Here is a 21,686-nt window from a genome sequence, read left to right on the forward strand (position 1 = left end):
TATACTTCATATCGCCCTCGATCCCATAGAACTTCGTTTCTGGTGTCACGCTCCGAACGTGGGGGGCGACACCGGCACTCGATGCCTCACTTAACCTAGCGTACCATCTTGCAACTAAGGGACTCTGAGCATACAATGTCATACTTTGGCCATGGGGCCACATTGCAAGACAATTTGTGAAGCAAAATATAAAACAGAACGGAAACTTACGTTGACTAAGCATCAATTAAAGCTGGGCCGACAAGGCCGTCATAATTACTACTGTTGACAAAACAACAAAATATACATACAAGGCCTACAAGACCAACAAGTTGCACTAACTGAGAGGATATGTCTACAAGCCTCTACTGATGGATGTACCGTGATCGGAACAGGGCCCCCACTTACCCATAACATATATACACAAGATGTACACAAAACTCTAGACCCGACAACTCCGAAGGACGTGGAGCTTACCAATCAAGTTGAACTCAGGAAACACCTACTGAAGAGGTCAACCCGCGTGTCTGTCTAAACCTGCAGCATCCCCATAAAAGGGACGTCAATACGAAATAATGTACCGAGTATGTAAGGCAATAAAATAACTGAAAGTTGAAACTGAACTGATAATATAATAACTGAAAGTAACTGGGAATCAATGATGATCTGGAGATATACTTACCTGCTGATACTGACTCAACTCTCTCAATATAGTAAGTAAAATAAATGTCCGGCCCTATAAGGCTCGGAACGTGTAATTGCTCTGTCGTAGTAGGCTCGCTCATAGGCGCACGACCATACTAGGCTCTATATCTCGGCCATTTTGGGCTCGCTCATAGGCGCTCGACCACAATAGGCTCGGTATACAACTTACCATCTGATCAGAGGTTGCCCAATAAGGGCTTGCCCACAAATTTTAGCTCGATGGTGGTGAAAATACTGTAATAATGTATATATATAGACCCTCTGCTCTCTTGACCGGACGAAGACAATACTCAATTGAATATAAAGTCCCGATAAGGGAGAACACTGTAACTTATGAGACTAGGATAATGTATATAACTTCGGGAGTATGAACTTCTCTTTATGCCTCGTTATCAAGCACATATAGTTACGAGATCATGCCAAAATGAAGGAAGGGCTTAGCCTTAACATACCTTATAACAATCTTTCCAATCACCAAGTTGAACTCGCCTCTTCGCACCTTAATCAATAACAACGATAATAATACTATCACTAGGTTACGAAAGGTACAACTGTCGCACAACGAACGACAAGCTTATTTTGTATTAAAACAGACAACATCTCCTCTATAATCTTTACTTCCTCAAAATTCAAGATAACACCAACAACACAATAATAACAACATNAAATGATACATTGGAAGAATCCGTTGGGTCTTCCAATATCAATAGGTTGATTGTTTCGCTCCTGTATCTTCCCAAAGGAAAAAAGATCTCTGAGAGTTGTTTCCTGAATCCGAAAGAGAGTACTTGGGTTCTCCCAATAACTAAAAAGTGTAGCATGCCTGAATCTAACTGGGGTTCGCGTTGGTGGAGGAACTGGATTGGAAAAAAGAGGGATTCTAGTTGTAAGATATCTAATGAAACCGTCGCTGGAATATATATATATATATATATATATATATATATATATATATATATATATATATATATATATATATATATATAATTTTCCAACTTTATATACACTACAAAATACTACAAAACAGCCTAACACACCCCAATCTCTTCATGCACAAAACAACCATCGTACTAGTGTCAAACAACCAGAAAATATTACGACGAACAACCAGGCCACCACCCTGCATTTATATGGTGTTTCCAACACCCTTCCTCCTCAAAAACTCCACAAAACAATATTAAAATGTGCAGCCCAATAACAACACAAAAGAGTCCACAAAACAGTCCGCTACAAGTGAATAACTCGAACTCACGGCTTCCGATCACCGTCCCGTGAGTTCTTACAAATATAGAACGACTTACCATGCATTTACAGCAGAAAAAATTGATGAAAGAGAGCATTAAACTTACCTTATTTTTGGGATAACTCAGCTCCTATCTTGGTTCTTCAAACTCTCAATTAGGGTTTGTGGATAATTTTTGGGAGGATGTTTGCAGGGGTTTAAGTCTGGTTAGTTGTAGTATATTATGAGTGCTATATTTCAGGAGAGAATCCCTTAAATGGGCTCTTTGGACGACCCAAAATAACCTCTTTTTTGACTCTAATTTATGTAAGTATGTGACACACCTACTTGTCACCTAGCAGTCTATGCATTTTCGCAAAAATGCCCATATCCCTCTACTCCGATGTTGTATTGTCAAACGGTTTAATAAGTTAGTAAGTGGACTCATAGATCTTCAATTTTATGGGTGTAACACCCCATAAATCTAAGTATATTGGGAGAAAATTACAGTTACATTTGACCCAAAGTTTCAGTAAAACTTATGAACGTAACTTGTGATGACTTTCATCGACTTTTGTTCCACAGCTTGCCTGACTTCAAAACATAAAAAACGATTACCATATGACTAACATAACTCATAACGTAACCTCCTTATCATGTTAAGAACCCTAATCTCACCCCAAAGGTATATGTTATAACATTCCCAACTTGTCGACTTTCGCCGAAACATTATTTTCTTCAATTCCTTAGCTTCTGAACCTTCTGACCCTCTTTGTACTTGTTGTTCATGATCTTCAATATTTGTAACCTCCGAGTAACGTGATTAACTTACTTTATATACTTTCAAATATTATCTAAATTTTGGTCTTACATTAGTTTGCTTACGACGCACTTTTACGCACGAAAATATAGGGTATAACATCTTGGATGGTCCCAGCCACGTTTACCGGCAAAGTTATCTAGCCTTTGGTGGTTTCGTACACCATGTTGAAGCCGTTTAGTACTCGGGCCACAGGCACAACCTGATCCTGTAGGCCGAGCTGTTCTATGACCCTCGATCGGATAATGTTGGCCGAGCTACCTGGATCAATTAAAACACGTTTAACTTGAGTCTTATTCATAAGTACTGATATTACTAGTGCATCATTGTGGGGTTGTATGATCCCTTCTGGATCCTCTTCATTGAAAGACAAGGTTCCTTTTGGTATGTAATCCCGAGTTCGCTTCTCCCTTGTGATCGACACCTTGGTGCATTTTAACACTGGTCCTTGAGGAATATCGACCCCTCCAACGATCATGTGAATCATGTGCTATGGCTCTTCTTGCTCGTTCTGTCTGTTCGAATCCCTATTTTTGAAGTGATTCTTGGCCCGATCGCTTAAGAATTTCTGAAGGTGTCCTTCATTGAAAAACTGGGCTACCTCCTCCTTTAGCTGTTTGCAATCTTCTGTTTTATGGCCATGAGTGCCATGATACTCGCACATTTGGTTGTTATTTCTCTGCTCCGGATCGGTCTGCAGAGGTCGAGGCCATCTAGTATCTTTGATAGGTCTGATGGTTGATACGATGGTGGATGCATCAATGTTGAAGTTATATTCTGACAATCCTGGTGCTTCTTTGGGCTCGGCATCCTTGTCGAAACCACTCTTGCTCATGAGTCCCTGTGATCTTTGACTGTCCTCTTCCAAGTCATTTCCTTTGATTACACATGTGTATGAGGTGACGTATTCGTTTGGATCAGTCGTTCCATTATACTTTGGAATCTCGGGCATACGAAATTTCTTGGGGATTGGCTTCCGAGCCGCACTTGGGGGAAATGGTTTTGCTATAAACTTTTTGGAATCTAGCCCTTTCAATATCGGTGGTGCCCCCGGTATTTGGTCGACCCTGGAGTTATAGGTTTCCACCTTCTTATTGTTTTTCTCGATCATCTTTTCCCCTGTCTCGATTCGCTTAGTCAGTTCTTCAAGCATCTTCATAATTGCAGGATTGGTCTCCGATTCCTTCTCATTCGTTTTTCTCGAATCCGATTTGACCCTGTGTACAAATTCTTAGGATGGCTCGAGTTTGACCCTGCTTGGTGTGTTGTTCTAATTTTGGAGCTGAGCTATTACTGCCTGTTGGGCCTGCAATATTTTGAAGATTACCCGCAGGCTGATCCTTCCATCTTCACCGCCATGTGCATTATGAGTAGCTGATCGGGTACCCCCACGAACGCTGCTTTCGGGATCGACGATCAAATTTCTATTGATGGCTATATGTGAACTGATGTTGATTGGTTCTACAACCGGAACTCCATCGAGGCCAGCTGGGCGTACACCGTTTCCTAGTGTAATGTTCTCATTCTCGCCATGGTGGCTGAGATCATTGTCAATGTGTTGAGGTGCTGATTGAGAGTTTGACATTTTTTAATACTGTAATCAAAGACACTTCAAAGAGTAAGCGTAAAATAGCATATGTTATGAAAATTTTTACAGGGCAATCACTATTATCCTTAGCCCCACGGTGGGCGCCAAACTGTTTACCCTAAAAACGGATAACATTTGAATTTATACCGTGGTTTTAAGGACACGCGATTTTACTTCGCACAAACTAAGAAAAATGCAATAATGTTATTGAAATTGACTGCAAATAAAAATAAAGCAAACCAAAGAAATGTATAGCTTTGATCCTTGAGCTAGATCCCCTTTGAATCAAACAAGTATTTTACTGGATAGTATGAACTGAATGACAGAGTATTGAGAGCTTAAGAAGAAGATAGTATATTGCTTTATGTAACGTGAATATGATGTGTTTTATAAATGATCTTACCCCCTTTATATAGCAGGGGAGTCATGATCTGACCCCCTTTATATAGCAGGGGAGTCCTACCCTTAATAAAATCCTAAATATGGTAAAAAATCCCATGATTAGCTGATTAATCGGCCTCTTCTTGATACGTGCCGAGATTTCCACTGTGATCCTTGCCGGATTGCGGATATCTTGGCTTTTCCGTTATTTGGCTCGGCAGGCTTCCCTCGGTCTTGATCGATCTCTACTCCGCTCGGTCTCGATCTTGGCTGATCTCGATCTTGATCGGCCCCTGAGTCACGAGCTTGGCCGTCTAACTTTGTGTCACGATCCGATATGACATGGGGTCGAACCCTGGCCTGTCGCGCCCCCGTCTCGATTAATCATAAAAAGGGGCAAGCCCGATTTTGACTGTATACAATAATACAAAATAGGAGTAACACCTTAACTACCACGATCAGAAATTATACAGTCACATTAAAGCCACTCAAAACTATAAATATTTGATATGTAAAGAATCAAAGTTTTCAAAAGATAGGAAATAAGTGGTGTGGTTTCACTTGACTAAGTTGAATAGGACGCCAATATAAAAATCTAGTTGAAGGTGGTTTTTTGGGGTTGAAAAAGAATGTTCTTTTGTTTATCAAAGGTTGTTAGAACTAAACAATAGAAGTTGAGATTACGTTAAGCATGTCGGCAATAAATGTCTGCAATGGCTCCAAGTGAAATGGACCTGTGAGTTCTTCGGCGATGGTTAAAGGTGGCTCAGAGATTAAAAAATGATTTTCAGAAAAAATGATCTTTAAAAAAGTTAAACTAAAAATAAGATTTTGGATCAACTCACGCGCTCAGGAAATGTGAAAAATACTTTTCTTATCACATTGTGTTTAATTGGCACACTTTTGTCGGGGTTCGAGTGTTCAATAGGTACATGCTTTAGTTAAAGTAATTAAATGACAAATAGCGCCAACTTTAAGGGGCTAGATAATTAAAATCAATTAAAACTTAAGAAAATAATAAGATTGAAAATTTCTAGGAGCTTAACTTTCTAAATACTAATAGAGTGAAAATAAATTAGGTTTGGATACATGATTACTATGTCCCCATCTACATTAGCATATGTAATAAAAAAGAAGCGAGAAATAGAGATAATGAAACAATTTTAAGATGATGTGATATATGTGTTTGTGTATACAATTTCAACTCGTACAAGTTGTAAATATAAATTAATTGATTTTGACGGAGGTTTTAATATTTCTAATTTAGCTTGCATAGTGTAATAACAACATATATTCTTTATTCAATTATAAATATTAAAAAAGCAAATAGTTATTGTGATATCAAAGATTTTTGTTAAGTAACTTTTATTTTATATGTGCAAGATTTAATTCTTGTAAATTTCTTATCTTCTTCTTTCTTTAGCTGAAACTTCCTGCAATCTTTAAAATTACTAAAAAGTATGAGTATATATGTGAAAGTGTAAGAAAATTTCAGCCAAAAGATTAAAATAATAAAACTAAAAAAATATCTTAGAAAAACACTTAAGCAGGGAGGGTAAACGCGGGTGTTGGTGCAGGGTGGTGAACGCAAGTGCAAATGCTCTGCGGGCGGGGCAGGGCGGGACAAATTAAAATTTTATGGGTTAAGATAAAATCGCCCCTCCCGCACCGCTTGCCATCCCTATACAGAATGGTTGGGATCATCCCCTATCTAAAGAATGATTTTACCTAATGGAATTCTTCTAATTCCAAACAGGTCCACACAACTAAGGCTCTTGCAAACTTCAATATTCATGTAAAGTCCGGAACTTTCATAGTTAATTGGGGCTATAAATGTGGTTAAGAGAGCAATGGAGTTAAATTTTTAAGTACGTGCAAGTTTGTAACGATTCGGCTGATCGTTTTATGTATTACATTCTCGTTTTCCTATTTGATATTTTTCGTAGTCTTTTTTGATATTTTGTGGCTTGTCAGGATGGTTGGTTTGGTCCCGGAAAGGTTTGGGAGTGAATTGGGATGCTTAGTTCTATTTTGGAAGCCATAATTTGTAAGAGTTGACCAAGGTTTGACTTTTGAGTAAAGAACTCGGAAAAAGGCAATTTTTGAAGATTTTTTTCACTACAATTTTAAGGGTAAGTAATTTCTACTTGAATTTGATTATATATCTTGATTCCACATGAATTTCTACACGTAAAATATGAAATTTTAAAGTGAAATTTGGGGGTTTTGTCTACAACCTAAGAGAGTGTATTTTAGAAATTTGAGTATCTATTTGGACTCGAATTTAAAATCAAATCATATATTTAGACTCATAGGGTTGTGAATAGTTGGGATCTATCCCAAGACTCGGGTTTTGACCATGTGGGTTTAGATTGACCTTTGTTAATTTTTTCGGATTTGATTAATGATTGGATCTTTATTATTTGATATTGATTTCTATAGCTTATATTGACTCATTTGAGTAATATTTGACTAGATTTGAGTCGTATGGAGGCAGATTTCAAATGAAAAAGTAATTTTGGAAGGTTGAACGTATTCTTGGGAAGAGATAAGTCTCTTGTCTATCCTTGTAAGAGGAAAATATCCCTATACGTGATTTATTTGCTACTTGTTGCTTGATTAGGAGCTAGCCACGTATATGCGATGTGATGAGCGTATATTCGTATCTAAGACTTAACCATATCCGGAAAGAGTTAAATTTATAAAATGCCTTATTTGGACAATATGAATTTATTATTCGTGCTTTATTGATTCTATGACTGTGTTATGGCTCTCTACTATAATTAGAACCTTGCTAAGGTTAAGACTTGTCGAATTTAGCATAAATGTTTCATTTTTGCTATGTAGAGCTTTCTTATTGACCGTAGTCATACATTTGTCTTAATGATTCATAATTTAGTGACTACATGACTTATTTTTCTCGTGTTAAATATCATGATTAGACTTGTGAATGTTGAATTAGCTTATTGTATTGTTATGATGAATTGGATTACGTGATTAGCCATGGCCATCTTTTATCTATGTGAATTTTATCCGTATTTTTGTTATTATATTCAAATGCTTTTTAATTGCAATATGTCATGAATATATATATATATATATATATATATATATATATATATATATATATATATATATATATATGAGTTGGAGAGTTGGATATTGAAAAAAGTTGTGAACTTTGGCGCTTCGCAACATGTGAGCAGATTGAGTTATTATGGCCAGTGAGTTGTAAGGATGGAATAATATGATTGGATCGGGTTGCATGCCACAATGATATTATAATTTAATCGGTTTGCATGTGAAAACGGTACTTGAATATGGATCCATCCCTTCAAAGTCAGGTAATTACCCATGTTACATTAGGCCCTGAGCGCAGACCCTCAGATTGATACTTAGTTTGGACACATGGACTGCGTCAGGCACATGAATTGTGCTATGAGGTATTGAGAGTCGTTCTGAGTATGCATCTATATTTTAGAGTTACGCAATAGCTTTTATACGACTGTTGATTGTTATCCGTCATGCCGGATGTAAGATGAAGTATGTCACTTTGTATTTGATCTCTTTATCTGACAAGCATACCTAAATTTTATATTCACTGCTTCTTATTCTTTTGTATTTATTTGGAGATATCATATCTTATTTTGTATCTTATTTATGCTCTCACTTGATATTTGAGCTGTTAGTGGGTGTTAGTATCGATTCCTCGCTACTACTTCTTCAAGGCTAGACCTGATATTTATTGAGTATCGTAATTTTGTACTCATTCTACACTTCTGCATATGTTTGTGCAGGGTCTGAGGCTGGTGATGATGTGACATCGATTTTTGATATTTTATATGACAATCGTGGTTGTTTTTAGACCCTATATTAGACTTATGTATTTATGATGTTGATTAGAGACTTACTCCACTTTATTATTTATATCATGACTCGGTTAATAACTTAATAATCTGCTTTTATAATCATTGTTGTGTGTTAGCTTTCCTAGCAAGCGGGTTAGGCACTATCATGGTCTTTGGTAGGTTTTTGGATTGTGATAAGTTGATATCAAAGCTTTAGGTTCTAAGGTTCACATAAGTCACGAGCGGCCCTAGTAGAGTTGCGAATCAATACAGAGATGTCAGTATCTATCCGCGAGAGGCTATAGGCCTTTAGGAACTTTTCCTTTCTTGATTCCTTGCAGTGTGTTGATTATTGTCTAAGCCTAAATCCTTCTCTTCTACCCTGTCGCATGAGAATGTGCGCTTCAGCAGCAACAACAGGTAGTGGAGAGGTAGTACCACTAGCTGTAGCCCGGAGGGGCAGGGCCAAGGCTATTGTTGGATTCACATAGTCATTACTAGAGGTGGATCACTCGCCAAAGCCTGTGGCCGTACCGGGGCTGTTTCAGCGGATCGGGTGGAGGGTCAGACTATTGATGATCAGGTTAAGGCCCCAACACCAGATTAGTACCCAGAGGGTTTTGTTGCTGCATCGGCATTTTAGGAGGCCATGGACAAGATCGTTAGTTTTATTGATGCCTTGACTCAGGCCAGAGTATTTCTAGTGGTCCCAGCCACATCTCAGGCTGGAGAAGGAGCTCAGACCCCAGACATCTCATACCTCGAAGAATACAACTATGTCACGCCCCGAACCTGGGGGGCGTGATCGGCACCCGGTGCCTCACTTAACCTAGCATAAAAACTTGCAACTGAGGGACTCTGAACATATAATGTCATACTTTGGCCATGGGGCCACACTGCAAGAAAATTTGTAAAGCAAAATATAAAATTAAACGGAAACTAGCTCTAACAAAACATCAATATAAAGCTGGGCCGACAAGGCCGTCATAACTACTACAACTAACAAACAACCCAAATATGCGTACGAGGCCTACAAGCCCAACATACTGCACTAACTGATAGGATACGTCTACAAGCCTCTACTGATGGATGTACTGTGATCGGGACAGGGCCCCGATCTACCCATAACATATATACATATAAACACAATATGTACACAAAATCCTAGACCCGACAACTCCGAAGGACATGGAGCTTACTGATCAAGCTGAACTCGGGCAACACCTACTGAGGAAGTCTACCTGTCTGTCTATCTAAACCTGCACGCATGAAATGCAGCGTCCCTAGAAAAGGGACGTCAGTACGAAATAATGTACTGAGTATCTAGGGACGTCAGTACGAAATAATGTACTGAGTATATAAGGCAATAAACTAACTCAAAGATAAAACAACTGATAATATAATAGCTGAAAGTAACTGGGAGTCAGAGATGATCCAGAGATATACTTACCTGCTGATACTAACTCAACTCTCTGAATATAGTAAGTAAAATAAATTTCCGGCCCTATAAGGCTCGGTACTTGTAACTGCTCGGCCGTAGTAGGCTCGCTCATAGGCGCTTGGCCATACTAGGCTAGGTATCTCAGCCATTCTGGGCTTGCTCATAGGCACTCGGCCACAGTAGGCTCGGTATATAACTTACTATCTAATTAAAGGTTGCCCAATAGGGGCCTACCCACCGATTATAGCTCGATGGTGGTGAAAATATTATAATACTATATATATTGACCCTTTGCTCTCTTGACTGGAAGAAGATAATACTTAACTAAATATAAAGTCACCATAAGGGGGAATACTATAACTTATGAGACAAGGATAATGTACATAAGTTCAAGAATACGAACTTCTCTTTATGCCTCGTTATCAAACTCATGTAGCTACGGGATCATGCCAAAATGAAGAAAGGTTTATCCTTAACATACCTTATCACAATCTTTCTGATCACCAAGTTGAACTTGCCTCTTCGCACCTTTATCTAGAACAACGATAATAATACTATCATTAAGTTACGAAAAGTACAACTATCGTACAACGAACGACAAGCTTATTTTGTATTTAAACGGGTGGCATCTCCCCTATAATCCTTACTTCCTTCACATTCAAGATAATAGCAACAACACAAGAACACAACAATAACAACATATATACATTATTTTTAAACCTTATATACGCCATAAAATACTATAAAACAGCCCAACACACCCCAATCTCTTCATACACAAAACGACAAACATAATAGGGTCAAACGACCCGAAATGTTATGAAGATCGACCAGCCCACCACCCTGAATTTATGTGGTGTTTCTCCACACCCTTTATCCTCACAAAATCCATAAAACAGTAGAAAAACAAGCAATCCAACAGCAACACAAAACAGTCTGCTACAAGTGAATAACTCGAACTCACGGCTTCCGATCGCTGTCCCCGTGAGTTCTTACAACTATAGGAAGACTTTCCACACATCTCCAGCAGAAAAAATAGATGAAAGAGAGCAGTAAACTTATCTCATTTGTTGAATAACTCAGATCCTATCATGGTTCTTTAAACTCTAGGTTTTACCTCCAACTAGAACTTGAAAAGGAGAGAAAATCAATTAGGGTTTGTGGGCAGTTTTGGGAGGATGTTTGCTGGGTTTTAGGTCTAGTTATTGTGCCCTCTTGTCAGTGTATTGTATTAACGAATTAGGCCTTTAAAAGGTCTCTTTGGATGACCCGAACTGGCCCAAATTTGGAATCTGACTTAATCAAGTAGGTGACACACCTACTTATCACCTAGCAGTATGCGCAGTCTCGCAAAAATACATATATCTATCTACTCTAATGTCGAATTGACAAACGGTTTAATGTATTAGAAAATAGACTCATAGATATTCAATTTGATGGGTGGAACACCCAATGACTCTAAGTATATTGGGAGAAAAACGCAGTTACATTTGACCCAAATTTCAGTAAAACTTATGAACATAACTTGTGATGACTTTCATTGACTTTTGTTCCATAACTCGCTTGACTTCAAGACATAACACACGATTATCGTACAACTAACATAACTCATAACATAATTTTCTTATCATGTTAAGCACCCTAGGCTAACCCCAAAAGTACATGTTATAACATTCCAACTTGTCGACTTTCGACGAAATATTATTTTCTTCAATTCCTTTAGCTTCTGAACCTTCCAACCCTCTTTGTGCTTGTTGTTGATGATCTTCAATATTTTTAGCCTCCGAGGTAACATGATTACCATACTTTATATACATTCAACGATGATCTCATTTTTTGTCCTACATTAGTTTGCGTACAACGCACTTTTACGTACGAAAATAAAGGGTGTAACATCATTCCCCCTTTGGGAACATTCGTCTTCGAATGTTTACTCTTAGAGACTTTTAAAATTTTTGCCAGAGTCTCCTCTGTACAGTAGACTAAAACCAACCTGCACGCAACTAGAAAACAAACTATGCATGCCACACATGGCCAATGTCTATAAATAGCAACACTTGGCCTCACACGAACGCCAATCATAAATACTGAAAATCAAAAGTAAGAGCTTACCTGATGACCTACTGGGCTAAATAGAGTTGTGCTGAAGTATCCCCTCTCGAGCCATATCTTCAGTTTGAAATAGGTGTATTTAGACTTCATTTCTTCCACCGCTTCCCACATCATCTCTTCCACATTCTTGCTTCTCCATAAAACCTTCACGGAGGCTACCTCCTTATTTCGTAGCTTGCGGATTTATCGGTCTAGGATGGCAAGTGGAACTTCCTCATACGATAAGTCCTCCTTAATCTGTACATCATCAGCGGGCACCACTCGGGTAGGATCGCCAATGAACTTTCGTAGAATAGATACGTGAAAAAACCGGATGGACAGACTCCAAGTCCGAGGGCAAATCAAACTCATAATCTACTCGGCCCACTCTTTGAATAATCCTATAAGGCCCAATATATCGTGGGCTAAGCTTGCCCTTTTTGCCAAACCTTATCACGCCCTTCATAGGCGACACCTTTAAGAATACCCAGTCATCAACCCAGAACTCTAAGTATCGTCACCGCACGTCAGAGTATGACTTCAGATGACTCTGAGTTGTCAACAGTCGCTCCCAGATAAGCTTTACCTTCTCTATGACCTGCTGAACCAAGTCTGGCCCATGTAACCCAGATTCTCCAATATCAAACCACCCTATAGGAGATCTACACTTATGCCCATACAAAGCCTCGTACGGAGCCATCTGGATGGAGTGGTAACTATTATTATTTCGAAACTCGATAAGAGGTAGATGCTCATCCCAACTTCTTTTAAAATCCAACACACATGCTCGTAACATATCCTCGAGCGTCTAAATTGTGCGCTCGACTTGTCCGTCAGTCTGTGGATGAAAAGCTGTGATGAGATTCACCTGAGTCCCTAGACCTCTCTGAAATGACCTCCAGAAATGTGCTATAAAGTGGGTCCCATGGTAAGATATAATAGACACTGGTACTCCATGTGGCCACACTATTTCCTTAATATATAACTTCGCATATTCTTCGGCTGTATCTGTAGATCTGACCGGTAGGAAATGGGCTGATTTCGTGAGCCTATCGAGTATCACCCATATGGAATCAAACTTACGATGAGAATGAGGCAAACCTGTAACAAAGTCTATGTTTATCTCCTCCATTTCCACGTCGGGATCTCTATAGCCTACATTAGCCATCCAGGTTTCTGGTGCTCTACCTTCACCTGCTGGCAACTAGGACACTAGGTGATGTTCTTCTTTATATCGTTCCACCAGTACACATCCTTAATGTCATGATACATCTTCGTTGACCCAGGATGAATGGAGTACCACGACTAATAGAGTACCACCAATAATGTGCCTCTGACATAATCCTATCTCCTAACCCTGCTACATCTGGGATACACAGACGACCCCTGTATCTAAGAACCCCATCTTCCTTGAGCTGTAACAACGGCTTCTTCTGCTGTGGAACTCACTCTCTCAACTCGACCAACTCTAGGTCCTCGTACTACCTCTCCTTTACTTCAGTTATGAGAGATGATTTTGCAGTGTTTTGGAGTACAGCTCCACCATCGTCAGAACCTAATAAGCGAACCCCCAAACAAGCCAATTGATGAAGCTCTCTAGCTAGTTCTCTTTTCTCCTCCTCTACATGTGCTAAGCTACCCATAGATTGGCGGCTTAACGCATCAGCTACAACATTAGCTTTCCCTGGATGGTAGAGAATGTTAACGTCCTAATCTTTCAATAATTCTAGCCATTACCTCTGTCGCAAATTCAACTCCTTTTGCGTGAAGATATATTGCAGGCTTTTATGATTTGTAAACACATCCACATGAACACCATATAAATAATGCCGCCATATCTTAAGTGCATGGACAACCGTAGCTAACTCGAGGTAGTGGGTTGGATAATTCTTCTCATTCTTCCTCAACTACCTTGAAGCATACGCAATTACCTTTCCATGTTGCATCAGTATACATCCAAATCCTATACCTGAGGCATCACAATACACGGCATAATCCTTCGGACCCTCTGGAAGTATTAGAGCTGGCATTGAGGTGAACCTATTCTTAAGCTCTTGGAAACTCCAATCGCAAGCCTCTGTCTGCTGAAACTTAGCTGCTTTCTGAGTCAGGTTCGTCAATGGTGCCGAAAGGGAAGAAAAACCCTCTACAAACATCCGGTAGTAGCCTACTAAGCCTAGAAAGCTATGGACCTCTGTCAGAGTGGTAGGTCTAGGCCAGGATTTCACGGGCTCAATCTTCTGAGTGTCTACCTTTATACCTTCATCAGATACAATATGCCCCAAGAATGCTACAGACTTTAACCAAAACTCACATTTAGAAAACTTATCATACAACTTACCATCGCAACGGGTTTGGAGTACTGCTCGCAGGTGGTCTGCGTGCTCCTCCTCTGTATGTGAATAAACCAGAATATCATTCGTAAATACTATCACGAACAGGTTTAAAAATTGTAGGAATATGCTATTCATCAAATATACGGCGGGTGCATTTGTCAACCCGAAGGACATGACAAGGAACTCAAAATGGCCATATCGGACTTGAAGGCTATCTTTGGAAAATCTTTCTCCGGAACTCTGACCTGGTGGTACCCCGACCTCAAATCTATCTTTGAAAATTATCTAGCCCCCTGCAGCTGATCAAACAAGTCATCGATCCTTGGAAATGGATACTTATTCTTTATAGTTACCTTGTTCAACTGCCTATAATCGATACACATCCTCAGCGAGTCGTCTTTCTTCCGCACAAACAGTACCGGTGCACCCCAAGGTGAGGTACTAGGCCTAATGAAACCTTTCTCCAACAAATATTTTAACTGCTCCTTCAAATCCTTCAATTCGGCTGGTACCATTCTATATGGAGGGATGGATATTGGTTGAGTTCCCAGAAGTAAATCGATGCTAAAATCAATCTCTCGCTCTGGAGGAATACCTGGAAGCTCATCTAGAAAGACGTTTGCGTACTCTCTAACTACTGGAATTGATTGAAGTGTAGGTATCTTAGCATCTGCATCTCTAACTCGCACAATATGATAAATGCACCTTTTTGCGATCATTTTCCTCGCCTTCAGATATGAAATAAACCTACCTCTGGGTGTCACTGTATTACCTACCCATTTAAGGATTGGCTCACCTGGAAAATGTAATCTGCCTTTGCTCGGCAATCAACTGTGGCGTAGCAAGCTGCCAACCAGTCCATGCCCATGATAGCATCAAAATCCACCATCTCTAGCTCAACTAGGTTGGCTGAGGTCTGATGACTACAAACCGTCACCGTACAACCTCGTTAAACCCGTCTAGCAATAATTGGTTCTCCGACCGATGTAGATACTGCAAAGGATCACTTAGTATTTCAGGCACTATACCAAACTTCCCGGCGACAAATGGGGTAATATACGATAAAGTAGATCCTGGATCTATCAAGGCATAAGAATCATGAGAGCAAATGGTCAATATACCTATCACAACGTCTGGTGAAGACTCCTGGTCCTGTCGACCCACGAAAGTATAGATACGGTTCTGATAACCACGTGATCTAGAACCTCTACCTTTCCTCGACCTCTACCAGTTGAAGATTGAGACTCGTGCCCTAAAGGATGCATAGACATAGATGATCCTGTTGCTGAACTCGTTGATTGTGCCATACCCCGAGAATCTCTATTTGGGCAATCTCACATCGTATGCCCCGGAAGCCCACATGTATAACAAGCATCGAAACCTACCCAGCATTGCCCAAGTGTCCTCTACCATAGATGTCACACCGCGGCGGAGATGACCATGTGTACCTTGAATCTCGCTGTCGCTGCAAACCCGACGCCCGTGAGCTCTCACCTGGTCCTGACTGAGTATAGCGGTCATACTTGTAACCTTGTAACTAAGGTGGCGGAGGCCTAAGTTGTTGTCCGAAGTACTGGGGCCTATAACTACCCTAAGACTGCTCATGAGACCTAAAAAATTCTCATCCTCTTACGCTGCCCTTGCTCATTCCTCTCTATACCCTGATGCCGACGCCTGCCCCTTTTTATATTCTGTGCGAATGCATGAATCTGGGTGATATCCATACTATCCTGCAATGCAGCGGTGGAACATGCCTCAGTCAACTCTGGAGCCAACCCTGCTATAAACCTATGGGTCTTGTCCCGCATAGTGGCAACTAAGGATGGAGCATATCTGGCAAATGAGTTAAAATGGAGATTATACTCCTGAACACTCATATTGCCCTGCTTGAGGGCTAGAAACTGATCGACTCGAGCCTGTCGGATCTCCCGCGGTAAGTACTGGTCAAGGAAGGCATTTGAAATTTTTTCCCAAATAGCTGGAGGTGCATCACGTCCCCTGGACCTCTCCCATACCTTGTACCAAAGGACGGCTATATCTCGGAGTCGAAAAGCTGCTAGCTCAACTGCCTCTTTCTCTGTTGCATGCATAACCCGAAATATCCTGTAAAGCTGATCTATCAAATCCTGCGGGTCCTCCCTCTGTTATGTCCCCGTGAACTCTGGGGAACTCAAAGTTGTAGACTCTCGAACCCTTGATCTCCCAGACCCCTCAGATGATCCTGCACTAGCTGATGCCCTAGCTTGTTACTGGGTAGCTATAACTGTGTCAAGAAATGCACCACACTCCTCAAGTACTGATCTGATGGAAGTGGAGGGGGAACTGGAAGTTCGGTCTCCCTAGGAATCTCCTCAGGTGGTGGAGGAGCTGGTAATGGCTGAGGGGGGTCTCGCCCTTGGCCTCAGACTGGGCCCCATCTACACGGGGTACCCTGCTTGTCCCCTCACCTGCTGCTGTATCTCTCTTCTGGCTAGCCGTAGTCTTTCTAGTCACCGTCATCTGTGTATGCAAACACCAACACGTAAGTTTAACTCATATTTCCTATAACTCAGTTCTAAAGCACAACTTAGATTTGAAAGAAGGGTAACTGTATGCGGTAAAATCGGAGGGTCCAATTTTCGGCCATTACAACGCCTCGTAAGCAAGTTCTCCAATGGCCCGAGACTACGGTCGAGATTTACCCAGAGGGGCCATCAATGTCCAACCTCGAGACAGTGCAAGTCGACGGTTATGGTAGGAAAGTGGGAAGTGTCCTAGGCGCACGACTAGAGCTGACAAAGTCTAGAGGGCTAGCTCTGACCCGTATCAGGGCATTAAGTGGATATACTTGCCCCTTATCTTTGTAATTAATGCATTTGTACTATGTTCCCCCTCATTTATAAAGGGGAATCCTTGTCATTTTGTAAACATCTGATACTCAATATTCAATACAAAGAACATTCTCTCTGCTCTCTAACTTAACATATTCTCTTGAACTCATTACTTCCACTTATTGCTTATATTCATTGTGTTCTATTTATTGTTCTTCATTTATTGCTTATCATTGATCATAAAGAGCCATCACCGTAGCTCTCATAAAGTGTCAACCCTCCTTTGATCGCTCTAAGCCGGTCATCCACCTGGACCCCGAGGCCTTATAAACGACAGCTCGAGGCCCGATCTCCAACTGTTTGGCTCGATCATCATAGCGTCTATAAGCTGCAATCTTGATTTCTAATCTTTTACTTAGCATTAATTGCTTAACAACTAGCATAAAAATAGATCACGTATTTTTAGAACCACAAAATCAAATTTAATTGTAATTACCATTTTCACGGTAAACAGTTTGGCGCCCACCGTGGGGCTAAAAATAATAGTGATTATTTTCTTGCTGGTTTAACTACGTAACACAAGTTATATTTCGCACTTTTCTTGTCCAAGATCTTCGATTTCAGGTCAAAATGTCTAACTCAGTAAACGCACGTGAAAACATCAATCTTGAAGACCATGGAGAAAATGGTGTTGACGTCCCAGGTGTTGGTGTGCCACCACTAAACCCTGAGAATGCACCAGAATCAATTCCCGTAGACGTGGTCTCGCGCAACGGTCAACACGTCGAAATAAGCTTCCACACCAACAGGAGCATACACCAAGAAGATCAACAACAAGATCAAAAAACCCCAGCTAAGGAAGAACGAGATGTTAGCCTTCACGTTGTTTTTGAAATGTTATAGGTACAACAGCTGGCGATCGCTCAGCTGCAAAGTCACTAGAAAACACCCAGCACGGTAGCACCGGGGACGGCTCCCTTAGCGGAGCGGGTACCAGAGAGGTCAAGCAACAACGGGTCGGCAGTCGACCCCGCCATCGTAAAGATGCTCGAGGACCTCACAAAGAGGATCGAGTCGGGCGAGAAGAAGATAGAAGCCAACGACAAAAAGGTCGATACCTACAATTCCAGGGTCGACCAGATTCCGGGCGCACCCCCGATCCTGAAAGGTGTGGATTTCAAAGAAGTTCGTACAAAAGCCATTCCCATAGGAAGCGGCTCCGAAACCCATTCCGAAGAAGTTCAGAATGCCAGACCTTCCGAAGTACAATGGAACCACAGACCCCAATGAGCATGTTACTGCCTACACTTGTGCAGTGAAAGTCAACGACATAAAGGACGACGAGATCGAGTCCGTCCTACTGAAGAACTTCGGAGAAATGCTTTCTAAAGGGGAAATGATGTAGTATCACAACCTGGCCCCAAACTCGATAGATTCGTTTGCCATGCTGGCAGATTCTTTCATAAAGGCACATGCTGGTGCCATCAAAGTAGCAACAAGGAAATCTGACGTCTTCAAGATCAAGCAGAGGGAGAATGAAATGCTGCGAGAGTTCGTATCTCGCTTTCAAATGGAATGAATGGAACTACCACCGGTCTCCAACGACTGGGCAGTGCAGGCCTTCACTCAAGGTCTGAATGAACAAAGCTCGATGGCTTCGAAACAGCTGAAATAGAACCTAGTCGAATACCCGACCGTGACTTGGTTGGACGTCCACAACCGATACCAATCAAAGATCAGGGTCGAACACGACCAACTAGGAGCCCCCTCGGGCTCGGTATATCCAAGCAGGCTTCTGGCGAAGGAGCCGAAGCCAAACAAAGAAAGGTACCAGCCATACATTGAAGACAGGAGAAACGCCCCGAGGTGTGACATACCCCGGAATGATCAAAGAACTGGTCGAGGGAAGAACCCTCGGGGACTCTTCAGCAGAGCCGGGTTCGATAGGCGCGCAGGGCCGACGGAGGTAGCCCGCTTGTCAGAATACAACTTCAATGTCGATGTTTCAGACATCGTATTCGCCATCAGTAAAATTAGAGACACCAGGTGGCCAAGGCCTGTACAATTAGATCCTTCGCAAAGAAATCGTAACTTGGTGTGCGAGTTCCACAACACGCAGGGACACAGAACCGAATATTGTCATCAGCTCCGGGAAGAAGTAGCCCGACTATTGAGCAAAGGTCACCTCCTAGAATTCCTCAGTGACCCGGCCAAAAACTAGTTCCGAGAAAGAGAGGCGACCAAGAAGAACGAAACAAATGAGCCACAACATGTCATCCACATGATCTTAGGAGGCATCGATGCCCCACAGGAACCCATGATCAAAAGAACAAAAATATCCATCACCAGAGAAAAGCAAACTCGGGGTTACATACCCGACGATGCTCTCACATTCAGCGACGAGGACATCGAGACCTTTTCTCAACCTCACAACGACGCACTGGTAATCTCTTTCCTTGTAAATACATTTCAAATTAAACGTGTACTTGTGGATCCAGGTAGCTCTGCCAACATAATCAGGTCAAGGGTGGTCGAGTAGCTCGAGCTGCTTGACCAAATCGTGCCCGCCTCTCGAGTCCTCAACGGATTCAACATGGCGAGCGAAACAACAAAGGGAGAAATCACCCTCCCAGTCTACGTGGCCGGCACAACCCAAAATGCCAAATTCCATGTCATTAAAGGAGACATGAGATACAATGCCTTCCTCGAAAGGCCATGGATACATTGCATGTGAGCAGTACCATCAACCCTTCATCAAATGATGATGTTCCCGACAAAGGATGGATAAAAACCATCTACGGGGATCAGCATGCGGCAAGAGAAATGTTCGCAATACATGACGTAGCGCCGACACCAGTACCTCCACCTTCAAAAGAGCCAAAGGATAAGCAAACAGTGAAATAGCAAAAACAAGCTACACCCTCGGCTAAGTCCGACTGAACAAAAAAAAGGACCATACCACGTCAAACGATCGAAACATATCAGGGTCCGAAGCGCCTTCAGCACTAAGGTATGATCGCCTCCCTTTGTCAATTACATCTTATACTAACCTAAGTGCAGGTATCCGATCGAAACAGCTGAAGCGCTCCCAACTCGGAGGCCTTAGGTTTCAAAAGCATGCGTTGAACTCTTTTCCTTTGATCGGGTTTTTATCCCAAGAAGGGTTTTACCAGCAAGATTTTAATGAGGCAACATCTATATGCTACCTAAGGAAAACTCAACAAGTATTCAAGGCTTCATTTGCAATCAACCTCGAATACTGGGGGGCATCCCCCTGGAAGGTCACCTACTCGGAGAAGCCAAGATGTGCTAAATGGAGTCTCGATAGGAAAACAATGTACTGGGCCAAACGGTCGAACGAACCGTACCCGCATAGAATAACTGAGCCCTCAACAGCAAAGACATGTATACTTGTACCAAGTAATCAAAGAATACTTTCAAAAAGCATTTTGCGTTTCAAAGAATCTCGGTATTTTTGCAAAAACGGCTCCTCTATCAACAACGCCCCGAACACTCGGGAACTGGCATTAATAACTCGAAACAATGCGACCCCCGGGTCGGAGCTCCAAACTCGTAAGCCCTCGATGAGGCAACACAGAGATCACAAAACAACTCCAGAGCCAAAAACGTCCCGAACACTTGGGGACTGGCATCGAAAAACTCAAGGTCACATGACCCCCGGGTCGAAAAACTCCGAAATCGTAAGCCCTCAATGAGCAACACCAAGTTTGCAAGTAATGGCTCCCGAGCAAAAAAAACCCCCGATGACTCAAGGAATGTCGCCAATCGCCATTGACTTATCAAAACCCGAGGCCACAAGACCACATGCGGATAGCCTCTATCCCGTAAGACCTACATATGGCAACAACAATAACTGTAAGACCTCAAAGGCATGTAAAATCTGTAAGACTCAAGCAAGGCATGAACCATACTTGTACCAAGTAAACAAAATAGTAAGACCTCAAAGGCATGTAAAACTGTAAGACCTCAAAGGCATGTAAAACTTGTAAGACCTTACTAAAGGCATAATTCCGATCTTAAAGTTAAGGCTACATATCGAACTTGTAAGACCCCAAAAAAGGCATACCCTCGATATAGACGCCGAAACAACTTCACTCGGGGACTGAAAGGCTCCGGCCAAATACAAATGACTACGGTCACAAGGCTATACCAGCCAAACAAACGCGACTCAGGGACGCCCGACCGTCGCTATAAAATTACAGGCCTTCAATTACTTCGAATATACTTCAAAAAGAACCGGTTAAACAGGCTACCCTCGACATATGCAAAAGAGCCTCGACCATGTCAGCTCCTAACTATAGGCTTCGAGATACTCAGCCTCTGAGCCAACCTCCCGAGGTCCTTGATCATCGCCCTATAACGGCTCACAATCGAGGTTTTATCAAGCCGTCGAAGAGTCGGGCAAGCACAACTTCAAAAGTCCTTAACGAGGGAAAAATAAAGC

Source organism: Nicotiana attenuata, chromosome 9 (genome assembly GCF_001879085.1).
Source record: "Nicotiana attenuata strain UT chromosome 9, NIATTr2, whole genome shotgun sequence".
Lineage (NCBI taxonomy): Eukaryota > Viridiplantae > Streptophyta > Magnoliopsida > Solanales > Solanaceae > Nicotiana > Nicotiana attenuata.